The sequence below is a fragment of the Melanaphis sacchari genome, unplaced genomic scaffold (assembly GCF_002803265.2).
Source record: "Melanaphis sacchari strain LSU unplaced genomic scaffold, SCAv2.0 Contig53_pilon_pilon, whole genome shotgun sequence".
Taxonomy (NCBI): domain Eukaryota; kingdom Metazoa; phylum Arthropoda; class Insecta; order Hemiptera; family Aphididae; genus Melanaphis; species Melanaphis sacchari.
Window position 1 is genome coordinate 1175621 of NW_020271371.1, and position 27899 is coordinate 1203519.

General features: G+C 21.6%; 1 protein-coding gene across 1 annotated transcript in view; it reads right to left on the minus strand.

The window, feature by feature from the left end:
• LOC112599610 (glutamate receptor ionotropic, NMDA 2B) overlaps positions 1 to 27899 on the minus strand; it is a 265062-nt gene that overhangs the window by 198031 nt on the left and 39132 nt on the right. The window contains exon 3 of the mRNA XM_025346582.1: positions 3898 to 3954. The gene's annotated coding sequence lies outside the window, so the exon portion shown is untranslated. The remainder of the gene's footprint in view (positions 1 to 3897; positions 3955 to 27899) is intronic.

Genomic DNA, 27899 nt, shown 5'->3' on the forward strand with positions numbered 1-27899 from the left:
CAACTTTTTTTTATTTTATTTTATAAAAATTCCACTTTTATAATATTATATTATAGTTTTTTTTTTTTACGTTTAAGGATTTTCATAGTAACATACATTATAATAATTAAGATCTGATAATATATAATATATACGTGTGGGTTATTTTATTTTTGATTTATGCATATTGATGACTATACATATTTAAATGAATTAATTCACGTAAGTTAATACTACATATTTGACTCTTACTTTAAACTACTTTAATATTTTATAATAACTTGACTTTTACTACTATTTTAGTATTTGTAATAATTATTGATTGTACTTTTATATTTATTTTAAATAGATGGGTTTTATATTATGACATCACAATCGTCTTAGTAAACCTACATTTCATACAAGTAGATAAAAGTAAAATAAGCAAAATTTTTTTTAAATTTAATTTTTAAATAAAAATATATTTTTTTTTTACTTATTTTTCATAAATGGCTTCAAATTACAAGATCACCATATTAAAAATCAAACAATAAGGCAAATAAAAATAAACCTATATTATTGGTAAATAAAAAACTTCTCAATATATACTTAAGAACAATAATTTAAGGTTTATGAATCAAGAACTCAAATCTTCTAGTAATATAATAAATATTCCTAAACCATTACACAACCCTGAAAAATATATTTTTAAAAGTGAAAAGAAAGAAAAATATTTAGATACTTTCATTATAAATTTATTTTCTAATATTAAAAATGACCGCAATAAACAAAATTGAATGTTAAAAAAGTTATTCGGTTTGACTTTATAATTATGATTTAATATTGTTATTTATAAATAATAACTATTATAACATATAATTTAACAAACCATAGAAAATAAGAACGAAATATATGAGATACATAAAAAATAAAATTATAGGTTAAGTCCAAATGTGTTACGAAGTATATTAAATTAAACAAAATGCACAAAAGTTTTTGACACAATTTACAAAATTTAATAGGTATTTGATAAAATTTCAACGATAATTAAAAATAAGTTATCTGTTATCGACATTGAACGTTATTTTTCATATATTTTTTTCTTGTTATTTTTAATTTTACATTATAAATTAATATTAAATACTAACCATAATTCTTATTTTTTATTGTGTTTTGTAAAATAAGAAATATTTTAATAGTGTATCACCATATTACAAAGGTTGAGAAACTCTGTTTTAGTAAATAAATGTAAAATAAGTTACAATAAATACAAAGTTAAAAAATAACATTTAAAAATGAATATATTTAACTAATGTATATCTTAATACAAACCAATCAAACAAATGTATCTGTAAGAAGTTATTAATATAATATTTTACTTACACACATCACATTTATAATTAACCAAAAGAGAGACAGAAAATCGTATGTAAAAATAGAAAAAAATTGATATTTTGAAATTTAATTTTCTTTTTTATGTTATTAGTATTTTAATTTTAAATCAAAATAACATTTTTTATATATTATACCTAAAGAGAAGAATTATAATTGATAATATATATATTTATGTGTGTGTGCGTGTGTGTGTTTAATAATATCAAATTATTAGAAAATCATAAATTTGCTCTAATAATCTTAAAGTATTAACGTCAAAAGTGTATAATGTATAGTATATTCTATATACGCAGGAAAGTTTATCGATGTCACATACAAGTATAAGCTTTCAAATGTGCTTAATCGTGTTTTAATATGAAATAAATATTTTTCATTAAAATATCAGATTTAAATTTAAACTTGATTTTATTTTAAAAATTTGATTGCATCTTAAAAGTATATTAAGTATGAAAGTAAGACTCAAGATACCTTTAAAATTTCTTCCGAGTGACCGAACGTAGTAATTACGTTTACGTCGCCTTTCCAACTTATCTCTATTACTTATAGATTTTAAGAATATTCAGAAACACGTTTTTGTACATAAACATAAATATAATCTTTAATTTATTATTTGTGATATAATTTTAACTATACTTATAACTTATATCTTCAATTTTCTATGGTTTTATAGAATTTTAATGGTATTTAATATTTATATTAATGTCACAAAAAAAACTAATAAACATAGATGATAGATAACATTGTATCAGTTATTATTTTTTCTTTATTTAAAGTTTAAATTTAGCTGATACCTCTTATAAAAAAAATATTTTGTTAAATTATCATCAGTTAATATAATTAAGTAAAATAATATTAATTATTTACAAATTCGAATAAGATACTAAGTATGATTTAATACAACTGCATTTGTATTAACACTAATATTAACGAACACGAGTTGAATTAAAGTCAACTTATAATTCAGCTAAAATAAATGTATTAAAGAATGGTCGAAATAAATAGTCAAACCACTATTAGCACAAGAGTTTGACAGAAAATACACATAAATAATTGGAAGGTGACAACTCAGCGTTCCAAGATAAGTGCGACTACTTCAAACATTTCAACGAGACGTTAATTATTGTTTGTAAGATAATTTTGCGATTAGCTTCTTAGTAGGTTTACCACAACGCTCATCGTAAATTATACATAGTAACATTCGATAATAATTATTATAATTGGAATAAATTAATAATTTAACAACACGATACAAATATAAACACGACATCACATAAAAATTAACCACCATAAGTGAATAATGTATGCATACTCACATACTAATAGCTTTTAACTAAAATTGATTATTAGTGTCTCAATTTCAAGATAAGTACATTTCCTTAAAAAAAATGTTTAAAATGAATAAATTCATAATTATATTCATAAATAATTTTACTTTGACTCCGCGGCATATTTTCTTGTTTTTGTGATGAGTTCGTAAAAATATTATTTTTACTTAATTTCATAATTTGAAGATTTTGAAAAAAATAATGGATTTATAATTTATAGTACTATAGCTTGTCTTAAAGGAAATCGAAGTAAATTTTTTAATTTGGCATAATAAAAAGATATAGCATTTATTTTTATAAGCAAAAATTCAATCAATAAAACTGGAATTAACATAAAACTATTTTTAAATATTCATGAGTTGTTTGTTTCATTCAAATAAATTCATAATTTACGTTGTACAAATAATGATGGTTATGTAATAAAAAAATTCAAGTTTTTTTATATATATATATTTTTGTAGGTGCCACTGCAGTTCACACTTTTATACCCTAAAGTGAAATAGTTCTAAAACCATACTCTATACAAAAAAAAAAAAAAAAAACATACATAACTATAAAAAGAAATTGCTTTATATAATGTTTTACCTAATATATAACGTTTTTCAACAAAAAAGTATTATACAGTATAATATTAACTTCTTAAAATATTTTATACAGTTTTAGAGAAAAATAACAACTAAATATCGTACAAAAAACAACTAAAACGTAAAACTTGTTCTTTCGACAAAAGTTATAGTTTAGAATTCTTAGTGCTATATTGTGATTTAGATATTCATATTTTTTATTCACAGTATAAAAGTTTTAAAATAAATTTAATAATTGTGTTTTTAGTATATTTTTTTTTAGTTATTAATTTATAAATCTTTTAAACTATAACCGTAAAAATAATTATCTATTTTTAAAGGTTGAAGTAGGTTGACATAAATGTAAACGTGGTAACGATAAGGTTTCCCAATTAAAAAAATGTAATCAATCATGATGTTTTTCATTTGAAAATAAAGTCCAAATTCGCATTTAAAATATTTTATTTTTCAACTCATCTTTGTTACTTTAAATGTTATAATTTATATTTTTAACTTAATTCAATAGTATTTATATATTATAATAAATTAATAATAATACGTATTATTTATCAAATGAAGTTACTTAGTTTCACTTAGTTTGATTCATAATTTCTTCCTGAAATTAAACTATACTGTTTATAATTTATATGACTTACTCAAAAGAATAGTAATTTAAATATTCAATTCATTAGGCTTATGGTCAACACACGTCTCTGAAAATAAATAAAAACAACATTTTTAAATATTAATATAACACATACATTAAATAACAAAATTATTATTTTTAATTATTCTTAATACAGTTAAAAACTTTCATATTTATAATAATAACGCAAATAAGAATCATAATAAAATCATATTATAAAATCTTATGTAATTAATCAAAAACTTCACAACCTGAAGTAAAAAAATATATTATTCAAATTGCATACTGATGGTGAATAAACCATCACGACATATTACGTATAAAAGAATAATATCATATTCCAAATTATGAATTTGTATGTACATTAGGTAAGTTGAGATAATAAAATACCAACTAAGCCATAATGTATACCGTTTACTGCAATATAAAATTAAGTATTTATCCACATTTTGTTAAGATCAAAACCTTCCAGACTACGACATCTAGTGATGTGATACCTTAATATTTTGTATAATACCTACGTGGTAATTTAATTTAAAAATATACGCATTACAATAATGTTTTCACCGGTGACGGTGAGAATAACCAAAGTTATAGCAGCAGATAGGTAATATTTGGAGAATACTGAAAGGAAGAAAAACAAACTTTATCTTTTCTGGTTGCCAAGTAAATGTAGGACAACAGAAAAACCATTTATTATTACAGTTCTTGGCTCCAGAGTCCAAATAATAAATATTACAATGGTGGCAAACCAGGGGCAACGAGTGTTGTTACCTCTTCCCCGTTCCAGCTACCGATAGTGGTTTGGTGGAGGTAAAGTAAAGCTGTATGGATGGTTGAGAGAATGTCAGACATTTTTGAAACCCAGCTCAGAACTTATCGAAAACTTTATACTGTCGGCTACCGCTCATTTGCTATTTCACTTTCTCTCTTTCTCTACTCTTTCTTATTTTCTATTGTTTCAGATTGTAAATGGACTCTCCAAACGAAATCATCAGCAACGGCAGTATAGTGGCTGTAGGAGTAACGGTTTTACAAAAGGAAGCAATTAACTCAAATTTATTATTTTGAAGGCGTCACATTTTAATTGAAACAAAAACTAGAAGTATGTGTTTGTGTATATGTATATATATATGTGTGTGTGTGTGTGTGTGTGTGTGTTATGTTTATAAGTATGAAATCACTTCCGGAAATAAAAGAACAAATTGTATTACATTCCCTCTTCTTTAATCAGAAAATTGGAAAATCATGAGTATCAAAATGCCACTTTACAAACAAATACATGTATAGTGACATCGATAAAACCTGATTATATTTTTTCTTATTTATTCTAACTCAATTAAAAATAACTTTTATGTTTATAAAACTATAAATCTATTATTCAACTTATTTGAGAAATATTTACGAATACATCACTCCGATGGGCAAAACCAACATTAAGTGCCAATATAGCATATACAATAATATTAATTCTCATTGAATTATGTAGCGGTAACTACTGTGTTTTGCATGACAACACTTTAAAGAATATTAATAATCAAATTATATAAAATATAATACATAAACACTTTCTTTATTATATTTTAAAATTGCACATTGTTAAGTTATTTTTTTTTCTCAATACTAACAGAAATATCATTAATGTCTTATAGTTGGAATTAATCATTTAAATAACAAATTTTTTAAAGTTTAAAAACAAAATTAATAATAAGCTTATATCAATATATTATTCAATGAGAAAAAATTTAAATCATTATAATTTTTTAATATCCTACAGTAATTTACCAGTTAAATTTTAAATTATGTATTTTAAAAAATGTATGTTATATTTAATTATATAAACTATAATTTTAAATCCTCGAAAGGGTTTTTGAAAAAGATAACCTGTTGTTCAAATCATTGTAAAAGCATTATATTTATTTAACTTCTTATACTAAACTAGAACTCATGAATCATACTGATTTTAAACGTTATAAAAATAAAATAAACTTTTCTTTGACGAGAAAAAATTTAGTTTTAATAAATATAAAATATGCGTGGTTTACATACTATAATATTCAAACTATGCCAATTATTTAGCCATCTTTATAAAAACTAAAACACAACATTTACAAAGGATAAATTCTTATATAATAATCTTCATTGTCTTATTATTTTTAATCATATTATAATATCTTGATTTTTTTTTTTTTTTTTTTAACCATTGAATACAACAGTTTTTTTTTTTTTTTAACAAAATAAATGTTTATAATAGTTAAATAATAATTATAAAATCATATAATAATCATCCAATATAAATTCTATCAATCTATTTTCACTCTAATGGCATATCTACTATTACTCATATATTTGATATCATATGGATTATAAATCTAGTTTGATTAATTATAAACAACATAGAACGATATTATGATATTAATAAGACATCGATTTGCTATCAGATTTACTTATTATAACTAACTCATTACAACACACATAAGGTCCTTAATTAATATATACTATTATTATATTAGTTACATACTATAGTGTAATTTAAAGGTCTCAATAATTGAACAGTTAATGATATTATTCCAATAGTTTTCCCTTTGAAAAGCAAATATTATATTTAGGTTATATATATAACTTTCATTAAATATATAAGATCATATAGGATAACATTTTGTAAATATAATACTACTGCATAGTTCAGAAACAGTTACAAGGATTAAAACTAGTAATTTGTTGTAATGTAATAATTTTAAAAATGGAAAAGACAATATTGTTTAAAACAGTACATGATTCAGACAGATATCGATTACTCAATGCTTAAAATTGTAAATTTAATATGACTTGAAACATTTAACCATAACACATTAATAATATTAAGTAGATTTGTCTAATTCTTAAAATATCAATAAAAGTTTATAATCTAAACAATAACGACTAAATTAATAATACGGAAGTAAGTAATAATATCCAATAGTAAATAAAGATGCGGAAAAATGGTATTCCCCTAGATCTTTAAATACGAATTATTTTACACTGTTTTATCAAATATAAAGAAAAATTTACACATAAACAAACTAGTCATTAATCATCGGTCAGAAAAATGAATACTGGAGATGTCCATAGTATAATAAAATTGAAAATAAACAAAACTCAATACTTTAGATTGTGTTATAACAAAAAAAACTACCTTTCAATATAATTAAGTACCTATTTTACTATGATAACTTTTGGTTAAAAACTTATAAAAATATATAGGTATTTAATATCAACTTAATAAGTGCATTAAAAATATTATTCTTTTAAAAAAAAATTTTTTTTTTAAAAGATGACAAATAAAAATTTATTTTTAATACTTTTTTTGATTCTTAATTTATAACATTATACTGTGACGCCGCTTATAAGACTCACGGATATAATAGGCTCATAATCGTCTGAAACGGTCCAGACGTATCCGAATACATTACAAAAATTCGATTATAAGACTCAAATTTTGTAAAAAATAAACATTTTTGATTAAAATTTAAAAATAAATTTGTTTTTAAAAATTACATAAGAAATGTCGAAAATTTACAGAAATTCCATTTCCGGAATATTAGAACAGAATTCAATACAAACAAGAATTACAAATTTTTTTCATTAATAATAAGTATGTAGATACATAATTTATAATTTTTATTAATATTTAATAATTTTTATAATAATATAATTTTAATATTTTAATTATATTTTTTTCATTAATTTATAATATGTATGTATATTATACATATGTATAAGTAGATTAAAATAAAAGCAAGATGATAAAATAAAATTCTTAAGTATTTTATTTTTATTTTCCCACATTGTCTATAAGATTCGTTCGGTTATAAGACTCACTTTGTGTTGGTCCCAAAATGAGTCTTATAATTGGTGTCTACTGTACATTAAATTTATAAAAAATAATTTTAAATAATAAAATTGTGTATAGCCAGATGAGTACTTAACTGTGTTGTATTCAATTTAAAAATAGTTTTATGAATCATCTTTGAGTAATATAACAATTAAAGAAGTTGTTAACAATTTTTATTGAAAGTATTTATGGCTTAATGAATCAAAAAAAAAAAAGAAATTTAGAAATTAACGTGGGTATGAATATATTATTATTGGCGAGTATGAAATATAACATAATATTTTTCTCAAAACATTACATACTTCATTATGCAACTATTATGAACAAATATCAATAATACATCATCATATTCAATGAATTTTAAATCCCTAATACAATATATTTATATATATTATCATAGTATATTAAAATGTAAAATTTAAAAAAAAACAATATTACAATCTACTGAGTAGTAGTGCAATATTATCATACTGATCTTACGTATTTCATCCATTACCATAATATTAAAGAATTTTGTGAATTTATATTACATCTATAATAATTATATTAAATAATAACAGTTAAAAAATAGTACAAAAGCATTTTTAAACTATTATTACTAAACAATAAAATATTAAATCATATTTTCGTAGTTCATACACTATTTCAAGTTTAATTACTTTCATAAAATAATATACTAACGTAATAAACTATATTTATTTTAAAAGTTTTGAATGATGAAGATTATAAATAAAATTAAATCCTAAGTGACATATATGCTAATATTAATACTAATTAAAACATAGATTAATTAGAATGATAATTTCAAGACAGTCATTATTTAAAAAATGGTTATACATTTAAAAAAAATTAAAATACATACTAATCTAATTTTTTATAAATGAAACCTTAATTGTGTATGCTTTTATTCGTAAAAAGAATCACTGTAATTTTATTTTTTTATTTTAAATAAAAAATTATATTTTTAATTTTATGTCGAAACAGAATATTTTGATAAAAATATTGGCTAGTTAAGTAGTAAAACACAAATCATTTCAAGGAGTACCCCTAAATATTCTACTTTTATTTTCAAAATACTTTTTATTTCAATACTATAAACTAAATAAACCAAGGTAGGTATCTAAAACCATATATCCGATTGATTAGACCAGGGGTCGGCAACCTTTTTAACCACACGGGCCATTATTTTTTTTTCAATTGTTCATCGAGGACCACATTAAAAAAAAAAAAAATTACATATTATGATATAATACTTATAATTGTATTGCTATTATGAAACGGTTAGATTAGATTTTATTTATAAAAGAAAAAGAATTATATAATATTGAAAATCATATGAAAAATGTTATTGAACAAAAGTAAAACACAAAAATTAACCACCTTTGTGTGGGCCATCAAAAATTGCTTTGCGGGCCGCATGCAGCCCGCGAGCCGTGGGTTGCCGACCCCTGGATTAGACTATATATGTGTATGAGCAAACATGTCGGAACGGACAAATGCAGGATATACTTCCGGATAAAACGTGAAACGGTAGACTAACTGAAATACAGACAAACTTAGCAGTTCATTTAGTGTCGACCGTAGTATTTTTATCATTTTTATAGTGCTAAGTACTTAACCGTGAAATAAAATATGAGCACTAATCTTTATGACGTACCAAAACAAAGATCGCTTATTAATTTGTTGATTTTTTTTTTTAACTGGTGTCTGTATTATAATTTGTTAAGTACATAGTATTTAGTTTTTAAAAACATATCGAATACAAGAGAAATATTATGAATAATATCAATATAAAAAATAAATAAATACATAATTTTGATTTATCAAAAATAATATCATAAGATATTTCATAATATTCAAGAAAATTATTTTTTAAAAGAGTTAATTAATAAATAAAACAATTTTAGTTTATAATACAGCTGGATATTAAAGCTAGTATACCTACTATAATATAAAGTATAACTAATACAGTAAGATGTCATACTTTTTGTTTGTTAAATATTTTATATATATATATTTATCAAACAAAATTAACTTTATTATAAAAAATTTGGAGCTTTTTAGTACCATATAACGCATATATATATATATATATATATATATATATATATATATATATATATACATGATAACATTTGAACATATATTAGTATTAACAGCTGTTTCAAAAGCACCCGTGAAATTCGAAAAACTTTACACACAAATATTACTTTTAAAAAATAATGAAAGTTTATAATCTTAACGATATCAACTAAATAAACATTATAGCAGTAAACAATAATACTGAATAGTTTACAAAGAAACGGAAAAGTTCAATTCTCCCGAATATTTAGATATATCTTATTTTATCTAATTTTATACAGTGATCTTAATTTAATTAAACTTATACTTCTCAGGTTCATCTAGATTTTTAAGAAAAACTTTACTAATAATCGTACTACTACCATGGGTCACAAAAATGAACTGCTAGTTGTGTTAATTATTGATGATAAACAAATCTTCATTTCTATGACCAAAGATAACTTTGTAATCACAAACTATTAAAACATACGATTATTAAATACTTTAAATTGTGGATTTTTATCTTTGCAGAAAATTGTCTTTCCTTGTGCAGTATTTTCTCGTTATTTCGTAGAGTAATTATTATATAGAATTACTCTATATACGTTAAGTATACATTAATTTTAACAGCAACCTTAATACCACTATGAAACTGCAAAAGTATTGAAAATAAGCTAGAAAACATAAACCGAACTTTAGGATTTAATGACAAGTCTGACTTACACGCTTAAATAAAACTACATACTTATCAAATTGTAAATAATTTGAATCGATAGTTCCAGATGTAAAACTTAATTGTATAGTATAAAACAAAGCCACATCGTTCATTAATATTTTTAATGATATTTTCAAGATATTAAAACTATTTGCATTCTACAAACTATATGTATTCACACAAAACTACACGTGTTACGTCGATTACCAATTAACTCATCCATTTTTAACAATAATATAATATTATATAATATAAGCGAAGTGCTGTGGAAAAATAGTTCAATTTACTATATTACTAACACCTTTCAACATACACATATCCATTACATAGGAATTACATAGGTAATAGTACATAGGTATTCAAAACCTACTATATAGTATAGTAACTTACTTTATTTTTCAAATATTTTTGAACTTCATTTGGCAAAGGTAATATTTTATAATAATATCTTTAATGACAGTGACAAATGCTTTTTACATACTATAAATAAGGTGTATACATATAATAATAATATATTTCAATAAAAAAATCTATCTAAATTTATCTTAATAAGAAAAAATAATCAATTAACTACTTATAACGTAAATAGTGGAAATATATTCACTGTAAACATATCTATTGTATCATTTTAGTACATTTAATATTTAGGAAAATCATTTTACTTATAATATTATTATTATATTATGAAATTATATCGTAATTAAGTATAAATTGATCAAGAGAATCTTCCGTTGACATAATATGTATTCATATTAAAAAGACTATCTCGTACCTAGCATTGTGTTAAATAAAATCTTCTATTGAATAATAATTATTTCATAGATAATATAAAAATTAATTAACTCTTTATACTTATATTAAAGACATCACGTATCAACTACTGTTGATATAACGAATTCGCATATAGGACCTTAACATCATTAATCACTGTCTTAGCAAAGCCTTGCGAAAATTACAATCGTCTTATCATAAACCTTCACTAGGATGAATGACTGGGATAAAATAGCTTTGTTTTAGATATCCTTAGATAATACATCTAGAGGCAAGAATACGCAGTCCGTAAAATACCATTATGAGTAACCAATTGATTAAAATAGTCAACTCAAATTGTCCTACAATAAACGACAATTTCAACTAGAATAGTTAATTTATAATTTAAATCAAAAAAATTGATAATCGAAAAACTTTTAGCTGCACTTCTGTTTATTGATACTACTTTGAAAATTCATTGACAATAATTGTTTACGTTTTAACGACTAAAGCTCGTTAATATATATTAAAATGTATAAATAAAAAAAGCTTAACTACAAAAAATTCGGAAACAACTAGAATTATAAATTTAAAATTATTTTTAAAAGAAATATAGAAATATTAGATTAAAAAAAAAAAAAACAATATTATTCATTTTTTTAAATAATATGGATTATTTTGAAAATAAATCTAACGAATTACTAGAATTTCTAAGTAAAGAATTTTTCTTTTATATCTTTTATAGAAATTCATATTTTAATTTAAAATATTAAATTTTAATATACTATGCGAGTAATAATGTTTCATTAGACATTTTTAGAAGAGTAAAAAGCAAGAAATATCAATTTTATGAAAAAAATACTTTTTTTATTATACTATTCAAAGAGCTCATTTTTATGTAAAAATAGAACTCAACAAGTTGTATATAACAACTTTAAATAATAAAATTTAAATCGAGATGATACTTTAAAAAGGTATTTTTTAATATTTATTCTGTTTATATAATTTCTCAGTGTAATGAAAAACTATACCAATAACAGAAAAGACATTTTTAACTTAAAATAATTTTAGTAAACCTTTATACAAAATAGTTTTTCGAATTCAATTATTATTTAGTATAAATATCCAACTTAAAGTCCGATTTTTTTATGATATTCATAATTTCGTTTAACCCTTTAACAGAAATTACATCATTCAACATTATGTCAATTATAGTGATTAAACTTAGACAGAATTAAAATAATATATTATATATATATATAAATACATAAAAATCAATTTATTCTTATAAATATTGATTTTTTTTTTTTGCGTGTATCCTATTACATGTTAAATTGGGATACAACTATTCATTAGACCACTCGATCACGACACTTTAGACATATAATTACTTATAAATAAAATTATGTTATATTTTTAGATTCCACCGATTATTCTACTACAAAGTCTAGTATTTCAATATATTTTTAACGGTTCAGTTTACATTAATTAAGTCAAAATATTCATTTAATTTTATATCTAAATGCAATAATAGACAATTTGTTCTAAAACATAATTAGTTATAATTTATATAAGCTACAAATAATATTAAAATTAGCTAAATTTAGCTTTATGTTTAAAAAAATAATTGGTATATATAAATGCAATGTATAACTATAGTTGCCAAAAAAAATAAATAGTTTCATTTTAAAAACAAAATTATTTAACAAATTTTAACTTTTAATAACTATAACAAATTTTTGTATCTAAAACATTTGCTCTATCACCATCTTTTTTTTTTTTTTTAATGTGGTTCTTTATGACAAAAAGCGAAATTCATGAAATATGCATGAGTGTGAGCATGTGAGCATTATTTACAGATTACTATCTTTTGCAATTTACATACGTGGTTATAATCAAAACCTTGCTTGTTGTTATGTATCTTATAATATAGCAAACACGTAAAATAACAATAAATTCATAATATAATTTAACTTATTGCTCTAAAATTAAGTTCATATATTTTCAAAAATTAGTCAAGACCAAAGAATAAAATTGTATTTATTTTAAAATCCATATTTACGCTACACACATTTTATTCATAAGTGTTTGATAACAAAGTATAAATTTCCATATAAATAAATTGTATTATATTACACACGATAAAAAAAATTATACGATATGATATTAAACATGTAACCACATCAACATAGTAAACTTAAATAATAATAAAAAAAAAAAAAAATGAAATATTACATTCATAATAATTACTGTTGCTGAATTATTTTTCGATTTAACTCATTTTCAGGAAACAAAATATAAAAGTTTATACTTAAATAAAAAAACGTTAAAAAAAAGGGTTTAAGAACAAATTATAACGTCAAAAATAAATGCCCAATTAATTTGTTTCCACCATTTTCAAATACCTATTATAATGTAACAGAACACTAAACAACACATCTAAAATACCATCATCAATTTTTAACATATTTGTAAGTTGATTGTTTTTATCAGATACGTAATAGTTTATTATTTGTAATACTTATATTAATATTAACGTTCCGTACTAACAACTTACTAACTGAATAGAGTACCACACATAAAAAATTGAATGTGAAATAACTTTTAGACACTCATACATTAATTTAAACAAATTGAATTTTTTTTTTTTTAATTCGAACAAATGGTATTATACTAGATATCATAGAAAATGATCAAATTATAACTCATAATCTTGTACAAATGAACTTTTACTTTTTTATTATTATATTTTAAATTATATTACTATTTAAAGCTAATAATTATTTATGTTTATAACTATTATATTATCAATTTAACAATTGAAAAATTAAATTAAATACCTATCAATACTAATATTAATTATTATGTTTAATAATGAGGGTTATTCAAAGGCAAATTTATTTAAGCGTATTATTACATTTTTGACAACTATAAAATGTATTAAAATAAGATACCTATTGAATATAAATAACCACATATCTACACTTAATTTAATTACATTTTATGTATTATATACATCTATACTGTATAGCATATATAAATTAAAATACTATTTAATAAATACAAAATAAAATACCTTAATCACCTAAAATACAAATATAGAGAACAATTAGTTTTATTTTAAATCAGTTTTTAAAAATCACAATTTTTTCTTAACTAAACTAAAAATTTATAACAAACGGCCTTAATGACAAGTAAAAATCAGATGATGTGGTTAATCTCAAATTTTAAAATATAGTTTTTTTTTTTTTTTTCGTGATGCGTATAAGTTAAAATTATGTATTTTATCATTAAAAAAAAAAAAAAAAATTAATTTTTGATAATTTTATTATCAAATGTTTCCGATCTATTTTTTTTTTAATGATAAGTCGATAAAAAAGTTTAGTCATATCCAATAAATATAGGCCCCCAATTAAATATTTCTGGTATTATTTTATAATATTTTTAATTGTAATATTTTTATTTTTTTAGTAAGAGTTTGAGTTATAACATTATTATATTCTGTAAACTATAAATAATAATTGGATTACTATAAAATTTAAGACAACTCAAATTTTAACACTTTAATTTACCTTTATTGATAAAAAAAAACTCTAGTTTGTTCATTAAAATCAATTATTATGTTCATCGTGCACATTATTTTATCCAAGAATTGTTTATCATTATCACAAGAGTAACGCTTCGGCCCTCAAGTAAATAATAATTCAGTTAAGTTCAGTAATACTGAATAAAATTAAAGTTTTGAAAAATTAACTAAGAATAATTAACAAATCAATACAAAAATAGCATTAATAATCTAAAACAAAATATTAGATATATTATTATTTGGTATATTCTTTATCTAAACACATATAATAATTTATAAAAATATTATTTATTTTATCCATCTGATGTAATTTAATGAAGCTTATTTTTAATAATAACTTCAGTTATCATAATATTATCTTTTATAATTTAATAGTATATTTATCTATGTAGAATTATTATTTTAAATAAATTATATTTAATATTTTAAAATATAATAGAAAACATTGCAAATGGTACACTAACTTGAGTTTCTTCAAAAAAGGTTCTTAAACTAAGATAGAATAGATTCAAGGAATGTTTCTAACTTTTAGCTGAAGTATTCTAAGTTGATCATATGCTTGTGATGGAAAAACGCGTGCTCAAATAAATTTTATCCGTGGAACATAAAGCGCAAAGTTCAGATAACTTAATACATTTATAAGAACCATCGACTTTCCCGTTTTCTACCATCTTTGATTATAATATATTTATATAATCTATACATGTACTTGCATGTTAGTGAGTTTACGTTCTAGAAATTAAGTGATAAATTGTAAAGTTTATAAGAAAATAAAATCTTAACACCTCTTAAAACAGGATCAATGAATGGTATTTAACAAATTCGCATTAAATATCTGTTACCTAACAACTATATAGCATACTATTTCTAATTTTACTAAAAAAAACCAGATATAAACAAAAAAAAAAAAAATAGAAGAAAAATAGGCAACTGATCTAAATCATTACGATAATGTATGTTAAATTTGAATTTAATTACAAATTATTAAATACAAAAAAATGATTCTGAGCACTGACCGCCTGGTATTTAAAAAAAAATTATTTTTTTATAAAATTTAATTATATTCATAAAAGTTACAAGAGCCCACAAATAATATTTTTGGATAGAGATAAAATATCTTAAACTTTTATTCTTCGTTTAAATTTTTAACTTTCAATGTCTATAAAAAAAGTTATACATAAATATTTGTTAAAATTTCTGGTTTCAAAATAAACTACTTATATTGAGAACTGTTTTAATTTTAAAGCCTCGAAGTTGAATATAAAAACATTGTTCTTCTACAAATCATATACGCATAAATAAAATCAATACATTAATTGCTCCACTCAGAATCCAAAATATATTTAAATTGTATAAAACGAAAATGATGCTGATTCCCTACATTTTAATATAGATTATAGAACTTGATAAATAAGATGTAAACATTGTGCTACGCCTTGTTTTTTCGATTAGCCAATAAGTCATACAGATAACTGAAAGTAAACTATGCAAATTGTATTAGTAATAGTTTACCCTATATGGTCAACTATGTAAAAAATAATTTGTTGTTTTTTTTTTTATATGAGCTCATTTATAGTAAATACTTATTTAACATTTCAAATACTTATAAAAAGTGATAAATCAATTATAATAGAAAATATTATTTTTTTAAAGCTATTTAATATAATGTAATCTATTAAAAAAAAATAAGCATGTTAATTGAATTAATTTTGATTAAGTAATTATAAGTTTACAGAATCATAATATAATATATTATTAGATAAAATAGTTAAAACTTAAACTCAATTATTAATATATTATGTCCACGCTTTGAAATTAAAAATTACTAAATTACATTTCTAATAATAATCTGGTGTTGAAATATAAATATATAATTTATTACAATTGTTTATATTACATTTTTTACATAAATAAATCACATTTTATTTATTAACACAATAATACAAGAAAAAGGATTCCAAGTTGTTTTAATATTTATTATAGAACATTTACAAATGTCACAGGAGCCATGGGGGGAGGGGCTAAATCAAAATGGTTTACAGTATGTGTATTATTTTAAACAGTCAAATTGAAAATAAAGTCATCGATTGATGAAATAACTTATGTATTAACTATAAATACCTAAATTAAAAATTTCAATTAGCATTATGTTATATACATAGTTATAAATAAAATAAAAAATACAAATACTTTGAGTAATTTTTTTTTTAATGCTTTAAGGGACCTAAATTTTAGAAATTACTAATTATTTAATTATTGCTAATAACCTCTATAGTTGAAGCTAAACATACAACAACAACAACATTCTTGAGTTTATGATAATTGATAGCTAATCGTTTGTAACACTTCTAATTATTGAATCCAATTGTATAATTTTATAAATTTAAAATACGAGTAATTTAAACCATACACATAAAAAGTTGATTATTTAATAATTAAATTTTAATTAAACTGAAGCAAAATAGGGAAGTATCTAAAATAATAATTAAAAAGTCATTTTAATTAAATCATTATATTTTTTTCCGTTTTTCCATTCTTGAAAAATTTGTAAGATAATTGGATGGTTCAAAAATGTTTTTTTTTTTTTTTTTTTTTGTGTGTGTTTGTTAACACAAAATTTTATAGACATCTCATTTATTCATGATCATCATCAAATTATCTAAAATTCTTGTTCTTTGTTTTTTATAATAATAGTTGGTTACAGTTTTATTCTTGTAGTTCTCAACTAAAATATTCAAATATATTTTATTTTTTAATAATAATACTTTTATGAGCGCATCTATTAAATTAATAGACATCATACATATTATGAATAAGTACGAATTGAATCAATTTTTCTATCACATGTGACATTTACTAGCACTTCTAAGAATAATCACGTATACATTTATATAAAAATTCTCTTTGATAAAATGAACTTAATACAACACTCAAACATGAATATAAAAATAAATAAATAGAAATATTATACATTAGTAAATCATTATTAACCAAATGAAAAGCTACATTTGTAATTGTATACATTTATTGTTCGAAAATATTGATAGAACTGTTGTTTCCCAATAAACAACTGATGGAAATCAGACAGTTCGATAACTTTATAGAAAATTGAGCTACATGAAAGACCGAAAATATGATGCATAAAATGTACAACACTATGTGTCTATACAAATTAGCAACGGTTGAAAACATAGCAAGTCAATTTCACGTCAGATTTGCAACATATATTTATAAAAGTAACTTTTATTTTTCGTTTTACTTCACCTATACAAAATGACCAACACGAAAAGAGTTTCCTGCGGCTACTTGATGTATTATTCGTATGCATATACAACACAATAGGATAATGTTGGATCCGAAGAATTTGACCTAAATCTCAAGATAAAAAAATTATCTAAAACTGCATTATATGTATTCATAAGAAACTCATTCATATATTTCTTGATAAAATAAATGTTGACACTTTTATAAAAATAATTTAATATAATATTTTTTAATAAATTAATCAATTTTTTTTTTTTTTTTTTAATTATACATTCTTCAGAAAAATTATAATATTATACAATAAAGCTGATTTTAAATTAATTCAATAATTATACAATCAAATTTTGTTATTATTTAATTTTAATCGTAAATTTTGGTTGTTTTAAAACAACTGAGTTTAATGAAAATAAATCTCTAAAAACCAACATTTTAAAATAAAATTCTATAAGCCTCTATAAAAAATTATTTTTATTCATATTAAATCTCATTTTTCATTAAAAACTCAAAAAATAATATATGATTTCAATTGAAAAATAGGTTAACTGAAAATTTTAACGGATCTTATTCGGAAAAATGAACACTTATAAACTTAAAATAAAAAAATTATTATTAAGAAACCAATACTTTTCATGAGACACACATAATCTAAAAGCTACCATTATTAAGGTATTATCTTCCAAAAATTCGATGATAAATAGTTGTAGATATATTAGTTCATTTATATATATATATTTAATTAATTTCTGTATTAGAAAAATCCGTATAACTAATAAGTTTCAACTAAAATAACAAAAAACTTTCTTTTTTTTAAATTTCACGTTTTATAATATAATATAAATTATTTATTCTATGATATCTTTGAAAATTAATATGAAATAATATAGTGCATTAAAAAAGGCTTGTTAATAATGAATCATTATCCAAAGTTTATTATATTGATTTAAATTCCACGCCACATTATGATTGTATATACAAAGGATAATTTACTAATTTTTATTTAAATGATTTTTTTTTTATTTTTTTTTTTTTTAATAACTAAGATTTTTAATAAAATTATTGCTATCTATACTAAAATAAAAATCAACCAGTCAAAATACTTTCTACCGTACGTTTTCTGAATTGATAATAAAGCAAATTGTTATACAGTATCTATCAGAAAAAATAGTTCTTCTAACTATAGTTTAATTCTTACATTTATCCGTCCATGAATTTGATTTTTTGATGGTACTTGTATTATTACAAACAATGATATTTTGTCCTATACTCTTTTATCAACATATTGAATAAAAGAAGGTTATACACTAATAGATTTTCTATACTGATATTCATGTTTACAACTATTTTTATTGAAAACTTTTCTCAACATTATATAAAATTATACAAAACATCAAATAGATATTTCACAGCTAAAATTACCTAATGTTTTTAGTAAAATTATGAAGTTTTTCTTTTTCAATAATATTACTACTAAAAACTGTCACTAAATATTTACAATGTTTACTAAGGTTCTACACCGGTGTACCGCGTGTTAAACGTGTTTCAATAAAAGACTGCTAGACGTTCAGATTAACAGCTTTTCTCTAACTATAATGCAACACAAAAAAAGTTAATGGTGAAAACATTAATTTTAACTGACGTGCAATAAAGTACAGTGAAAATGGGTTAACCACATTTTATTTAACCGATAATATTATAGTAATCTATAACAAATTTGACTATTGAGCTATATGAAACGATTTTTAACACACGTTGCCGTCACATGTTAAATTTTAAATATAATAAAATAATAAATTATTAATGTTCAATATTAATTTTATAGTTTTCTTTTTAAGTTAACTATAAAATAAGCTAATTTTTGCATAAAAGTATAATATTATTTAATAAAATTAAAATTGTGTACCTGTTACTACTAAATTAAAGTAGTTTCTAAAATAGCTTCATCTTAAACAAAAATACACAATAATATAATATAATTAAAACAAAAATAAATAAATAATATGTATGACCTTATCGTGGAAAATAATGCTATATTTCATTTTTGCAGGTTTTCTCTGGAAAACAACACTACATTTTTGTAATTAAAAAAAATACATTAATAAATCTTACCTATATATTATTTTCAATTAATATCATTGTTTATAAGATAATTATATTTATTGGAAAACGTTTATGATTTGACATTTTTTAAATACTGTATTTTTACACAATAAACTCTATATCAAGATTATTATGAAGTTAACTAATATTTATGAATAAAAAAAAAGTTCTATAAAAAGAAAACAGCTTTAAATAATGACATGGATTTTAAATGTTTTAAAAAAACTTTTAATTTAGTAATAAAATTAATTTGCATAGTTTTTTCAAAGATGTTAACAAAATTACTTACGTACTATCACAAAAATTCTGTTTGCATTTTTCATCAAGATGGTTAGGATTGACGCGATCAAGTCTACTAAACCAAATACAAATGCGTTCATAATTAACTAAAACTTACGAAAATTAAAATAAAAATTATAAGACTTCCTGAGAATACTATTACTTTATCCAAATAACAAAAATATAGATATATTCTATCTTCTTTTTTTTTAACTGATTTTTATTCAATTTGAACAATATTATAACATAAATTTATAATTTTCAGCTACATATATAATTTAATAAGAAGTATCTTCTAAAAGATATTAGTAAAATAAATTATTAAAGTTACAATTAAAACAAACATTGAACTATTTACGAGTATGATATAATAATATATTTTATTCACTTATCATTAAATAGTCGTATAAACTATTACTACATTAATCATGATTAAAGTATAAGAAAATATATTTTTATTGTATTATATGGCAAATAAAACACCTATCGTGATAAACTCACAAATATAGGTACTATAATAATTTAAATATTTCATAAAAACATTTAAATGCATAAAAAATATAAGATCTAAAAAGAACGTACTTAACAAACACTAATTTAAAATATGTATAATTAATTATTTAAATCATCACACCTAATATACTAGAAACTACTGACAAACGCAAAAATATTATATTTTATTATGTATATTGTGTATAATAGGTACTTATCAAAAGCAATTACTAAAAAGAGTTTCAGTGACAGCATTATGTCATCACGTGTGATGATACATTTATGATAATATCTAGTGCATGATGGTCGTAAATCATAATAAACCCGTAAATATAAATATGCATATAAAATTATATATAAGTACACACGGGAGAGAAATTAACTACTTTTATTCGATTCTATAATTATATGACATACTGTAAACACAGAGTGATTCTTTAATGACACTCTCCTCAATTAAACTTTAAAATAGTTCTATTTAGATTCTTTTATTTGACATGTTTATGTAATAATATGATCATATTTTCAAATGTTGGGTTTTTTTTTTTATTCTTGTGATGTTACTAATTTCTTTCTTTTAAATGAGAATTATACTTATTTTAAACTGTGAAATTTCAAGTAATTTTTTTTTTTTTTAATTTTAATATTTTTAAATTTAAACTCAAACTAGTAGTTTTGATTTACTTAACTTTGTATGCCTACTAATAATATTATGTCTATGGGAATAAGTATGAAGTATGTAGTTAATTTTTAAGGACTATCATTCTTAATGCAAGATTTCTTAATATTTTTTTAAGCATGAGGAAAATCTATTGAATGTTATTAACAATGCAAAAGAAACTAAATTAAATGTTAAAATAACTTTCTATTAAACAATTTATCATCTAATTTAATAACGATACTATATTTATACAGTGATAATTCTTGTTTTTCTATAATATATGTTGTCTTAAAATGTCAGTTTAGTCCATATAAACTTATAAACTATAAACGTTCTTAGTTTAAATTAATATAAGAATTTTTTAAATAAGTGAGTTAAATTATACCCGCATTAAACTTCACAAGATATCATAAAAAACAATAGATGACTAACTGTCTACACAACCAAATAAAAGTAAATTTAAAACATTTTTATTAAATTGTATTCAAATAACGTTTTTCAATTGTAGTCTTTCAGTTTGAAAGTTAAAAGTATTTAGAAGTTAAAGGGTTAGTAAGTTTTAGAGTTTATAAACAAATAGTTACTAACTGTAAAAATATTAAATACAAACACAGTCAAGACAATAAGAAGCCGGTAATATCTTTTTTACTAAGAACTTTTAACTGTAATAAATTAAAAATTTAATAAACCATTCCTTTACCTATTTAAATTAATTTAAAATCTATATTAGTTATTTAGTGTGTACATTTAAAAAATTTAATTTTAATTCAATAATTAAGAATGAAACTTACAAACAAATATAGAATAATCTAGATTATAAATGCATATACAATTGTCCACACTTTTTTGTAGGCACTTACTTATATTACAGCTCTCTTCGTAAGCTTAATATTTATGAAAAAAAAAAAATTATTAAGTATAAGAATGAAGGTAAAACAATGCTGACAACAGTAGTTATAAATCTTTAAAATAAAACAAAAAGTAAATTCACGAGTATTGTAACTAACTCTTATAATAACATTAAACCCTGAGAAACTGCTGAGTGATATGACATCTAACATCTTTACATTAGAACTCATAAAATTAAATAATAGATACATTAACAAATCAAGATTAAATTATCCTATATTATTAACGTTTAAATAGATTAAAATTAGTATAGTTAGTTACTTATTTATATGTATTTACGAGTATATATGTTTACCAATATGAAGTATTATTGCACGATTCAAACAATTTTTGTCATCAAAACGCTTAATACAAAATTGTGAAATTAAATTAATATATTTATTTTTTTTTTTAAACCTAGTGTTAAAACGACAATTAAATATCAATAAAAATTTTGTATGTTCATTAGCTAATATTAAAGTACATAATATGTTAACCAGTTTACCAACTTATTAATTCCTTCAATAAAAAATCAGTATTTGTAAAATTAGATAATTTTAAAATAAAATTAATCATTTTATGATAATTTTTATTTTACTTATTATGCATATTATATTAATTTTACAAATAATATAATATATGTATATATGTATATATATATAACTCTCGATTTTATTTTAAATATTGATCGAGAATTATTGAGTATAAAAACTAAATTACCACTTAATCACACAATATAATCAATAATAAATTTTTCTTTTAACTGAAAATCAATATATAGTTCAAAAAATATTTAATACAATTAACTCTTCAATATTGATATAGATACAGACATACGGTTGATTTAGTTAATTTTCAAAACAAATAAATATATTATGGATACACAACATTTGCTTAGTATTTGGACTAATATCTCTAATATTAATTATGAGATGTTTAATTTTATTTAAAGTTAACTCAAAGATATTATAATTTAACCAAAAATGTATTGACTTAAAGGCTTTATTATTTTTGTATATTATTTATCATTATTTTTTATTTGTAAGTTGTGAGAGATTAAAAAAATATTAAAAAATTATTAAAATCATGTGAAAAATGCAGTGTTATAGCATCATCATTAATATTAAGCAACTTATTTATACATTTATATATAATATACATAAAGCATTATTTAAAATATTTAAGAATAATTGTCCTTAATTTAGTCCCTGGTCTTCTATTGCATAAAGATTCAACAAATACACGTATTATGTTTTATTGTTAGTTACATTATCTGTTTAACAAATACAAATATAATATTATTTTATGATTCTGGAATATTTTTTGTACATTTCAATATGACTTGTTGTATTTACATTTATATTGATGTAAGTTATAAAAAAAAAATGATGAATAACAATGCTAATAGAAAATCAAATAATTTTAGAACGTTAAAGTCTTGATCTTCAGTTTACATAATGTATAAAATATCATCAATCAAATCAAATATAGGTATACAAAATAAATTTGAAAGATATATTGATCAATTTGAGATTGTAATCAAAACAATATTTGAAAAAAGGGGACGCATTTAAAGTTGAATTCGAATGCATCTAAATGCATTTTTCAAAATACTTTAAACATATGAAGCGTGTAGGTTACAAATTTTTCTTTTTCTTCCAAGGAGCATATCACTTATGTATAGTTCCATTGTTTAACCGAATTCCAAAAGACCACAATAAATAATCGTCACGTTCTAGATTCTAATCTTGTTTGTCACGTTCAAAACTTTACCATTTCTCTCTCTTCAATCATGATGCCCCTACTATGTTATATACATGCGCATAACTACATACATGAGGTGGTTAAAACTAGATTGAAACTGCCAAGGTCAGATGATTTATCTTAACAGACGAGGAAAAGTATTCGATGAAACGAAACAGAGGACCGTGCGTGTTGAATTTGTGAGAATAATTCGTACGCTAAGCAAAGTACGGCCACAACTCTGTATGAAAGATATCACAAGTCGAATTCACTGGTTGACCTAAACTGAAAGTGTGACATGGCCACTATGTGGAGAGCAGCGGTGACTAAAGCAAAATCCCAGTCAGTATAGCGGTGGTAGTAGGTGGTGAACGAAGGCCTGGTAATGCGGAAAGGGAATGATTTATAGCCCCCGAACCCTTACAATGAGCTTTTACTGGGTGGGAAACAATTTGACTTTTAATTCGGAAGCGCACGTTACACTGACACCGAATTATCCCCTGTTCTCCTCTAGACCAAACCTAAAATCTCGGTCCTCGGCATCATATCCCGATTAACGAACGTGACCATCGCTAAAAGATAACACCATTACAACAGAATAGTCATCAACATAATAATATCTTCCCACTATTTCAATAAATAATAAAGGCTTATTCATTACAAAAAAAACTTAAAAGTCGTATAAGTATAGAATTATATTTTATAATAATATAAAAGTCCCCGTACATAGTCTTTAAACAAACACAAATAACACATTACTAAATCATAAATGTATGGGATTTAATTCAAGATGAAATAGATAAATGTAATTGTTTTAAAACCTAAGCCACATTTTATTAATTTCATAATTTTCTATGAAAACTTTTTCACGTCAAGAAAGAAATTTTCAACATATTATATAAATAATTTAAGAGGTTTTTTCAACTGTTTTTAGAATAAAAAAAATGTTTTTCTTTAAAAAATTTTGGGAAAAACTATATTTTAGTTATATGTTTAAAATATTTATAAATCCCCAAAAAATATCTCATATTCGTGATTATTAATATAAATTTCATAAAAAAATTAAAAACCTTCCCTAAATGTGGCTAAATCTACATTTATTGATAAAAATATGTTTCATGAATAAATAATTAACTTTACACCATATATAATTTTAATTGAATACATATTACAAAATAAATTTGATACTTTATATTATTAATTTAAATTATACCAAAATGTAATAATTTTTAAATTTATTATTAACTATGAATCTTGCCTCAAATTTAAAAAAAAATTGATTAGGCTTAAAAGTTAATAATACATACATAATTTTAAATATATTATTGAAATAATTAATTTTATTTTTTTATGCTTGAACAATATTTCTAGGAAGTTTCATGAATCTAAACGTTTAGAACTAAAATTAGTGTTTAATATGTCTCGGCATTATCAAAATAAACTTAAAACTATGCATAAGGATTATCTCAAGAGAACATAGGTTTAATAAAGGTGTACCACTGGGAAACACTTATACCTATTAACTCGACATTTATTGTAAATAAAAATATATAAACACAAACTAACTTGGAATAACGTAAATGTCATGATTATCTTCTGAAAAGTAAATAATGGAAATTGTTATTCTTGATTCTATAATCTATAACTTAATAATCAGATAAAATAAAGAAAAATATTAATCATATTCTAGCGCATACATATAACAACATTTTCTTCTGTTTTAAATCAAAATTAATTGTAAATGTATTCATATTACAATTCATTGTTTATCAATAAGCAAACTAAACAAATACAATTCATAAACATAATTTAATGATTTTAAAATACTAAACACGCTCGACATTTAACATTACAGTTAGGTTAGGTTAAATAAAATAAAATTTACTTATAAATGATTTACTGTATTATGGAAGTTTATATTAAAAAACTCAATTATTAACGCTTTTAACCAAATAACAATCGTCAACCTTAAATTCTTTTTGTGCAATAATAATCCACCGTTTGCGTACTTCTAAGAGAAAAATATGAGAAAAAGTTTGAATTATTTTACACGTCTCCTTAACAAGGAAGCGTATTCATTATATTTTACGAAGTCAAACAAACCGTGGATCGTATATTGTTTAGCATGTAATCTAAATGTTTAAAAATATTGGAAACAGTATATATTTCAAAAAGAAAAGAGTATAATAATACATTCACATAAGAAAAAAAGAAAGAAAAATATCTTCACTCAAAATTTGTTATTCATCTTGTACCTATATGGTATATACTATATAACAGTTTTCGTATTCTATGTCAATTTACTTTCGTTGCCAATAACTAAGTCGTAAATTACTTGGCCACGTTATTCTCCCTGTCGCCTCTTAAAACGCAAAAATCTTTCAACTGCAATATAATCACTCTATTTTCACACACACACTAAGAAGTTCATATAACTCAGCTGAACACCACTCGCTAAACTACTATTACACCTTGAGGCCATAATATCCTGTCAACTTAATTATTTTTCGCTATCATAAGCAAATTGGAAAGTTAAAATACAGTATTCTGCAGTCAATGTACTAATATGAATTAAATTATAAAATTTACAAACTTAAGACCTTGAACGCTAAATTCCCTAATAACTTAAGGTTTTACTTTATATTTTTATCATATTGTACTAAATTATTTTATTTAAAGCAAGGGTTATTTTAATTTGAAAAATAATCTTAGATATTTATGTACTTTTATTAAACAATTAAATTTTAGCTTTAATTTAGTTTAAAATATAAAATACAAAGTAAAGTGTTATAAAATATACCATCCATTGAGTTAATGTGAAATGCATTGTTTTCATTGCCAAAATTTTGACATTTTCAACCCTTTTAATGGATTTTATTGTTCTCAGTTTCAAAACATTGGTACTCTTCGAAAAGCTAAATTGTTTAAAAAGCTCTGATATTAAAAATCAGAAAAATTAGTTAACATCTTTATTAAATATAATGTATGCTTATAATATTAACTATATAAAAAAAAAAAAGAATAACAATTAATAATAATATAATTCAAACAAATGCAAAAATAATTAATTATTACACTATACTATAACTATATTTTAATCTTTAAATATAATTTCCATCCCACATAAATATAACACATTATATGACATAATTCAATTTAATTTGAATAATGTACATGTAAATACGCTTAAATAAAATGGATAATATTTAAATTCAATACTTTTGGTAAATAAGTAAAGTTTGTTTTACTTCACACGAAAAATTAAAAAATATACGAAATTTTTAGTTAATTTACAATAATTCCTTGATGCCTTTTTTATCTTGGTTAACGCTTTTGTTAATAATTACTTGATCCTACTCAAATATATTATTATGTTAAAATTATTAATTTTCATTTCAGTCCTACATTTTTTAATTAACTTAGAAGTATTACTACAAACAATTATTTTCACATTTTAAAAATAAATACGACAAATTGTATTACTTTTGATAATTTTATATTTCTTCCAAACACTTTTTAATTAATTTTAATTTTTTGAGTATATAAATAAAATTTAAACAAATATTTGGTCAATAGCTTATATAAAGATACTTAAGTCTCTT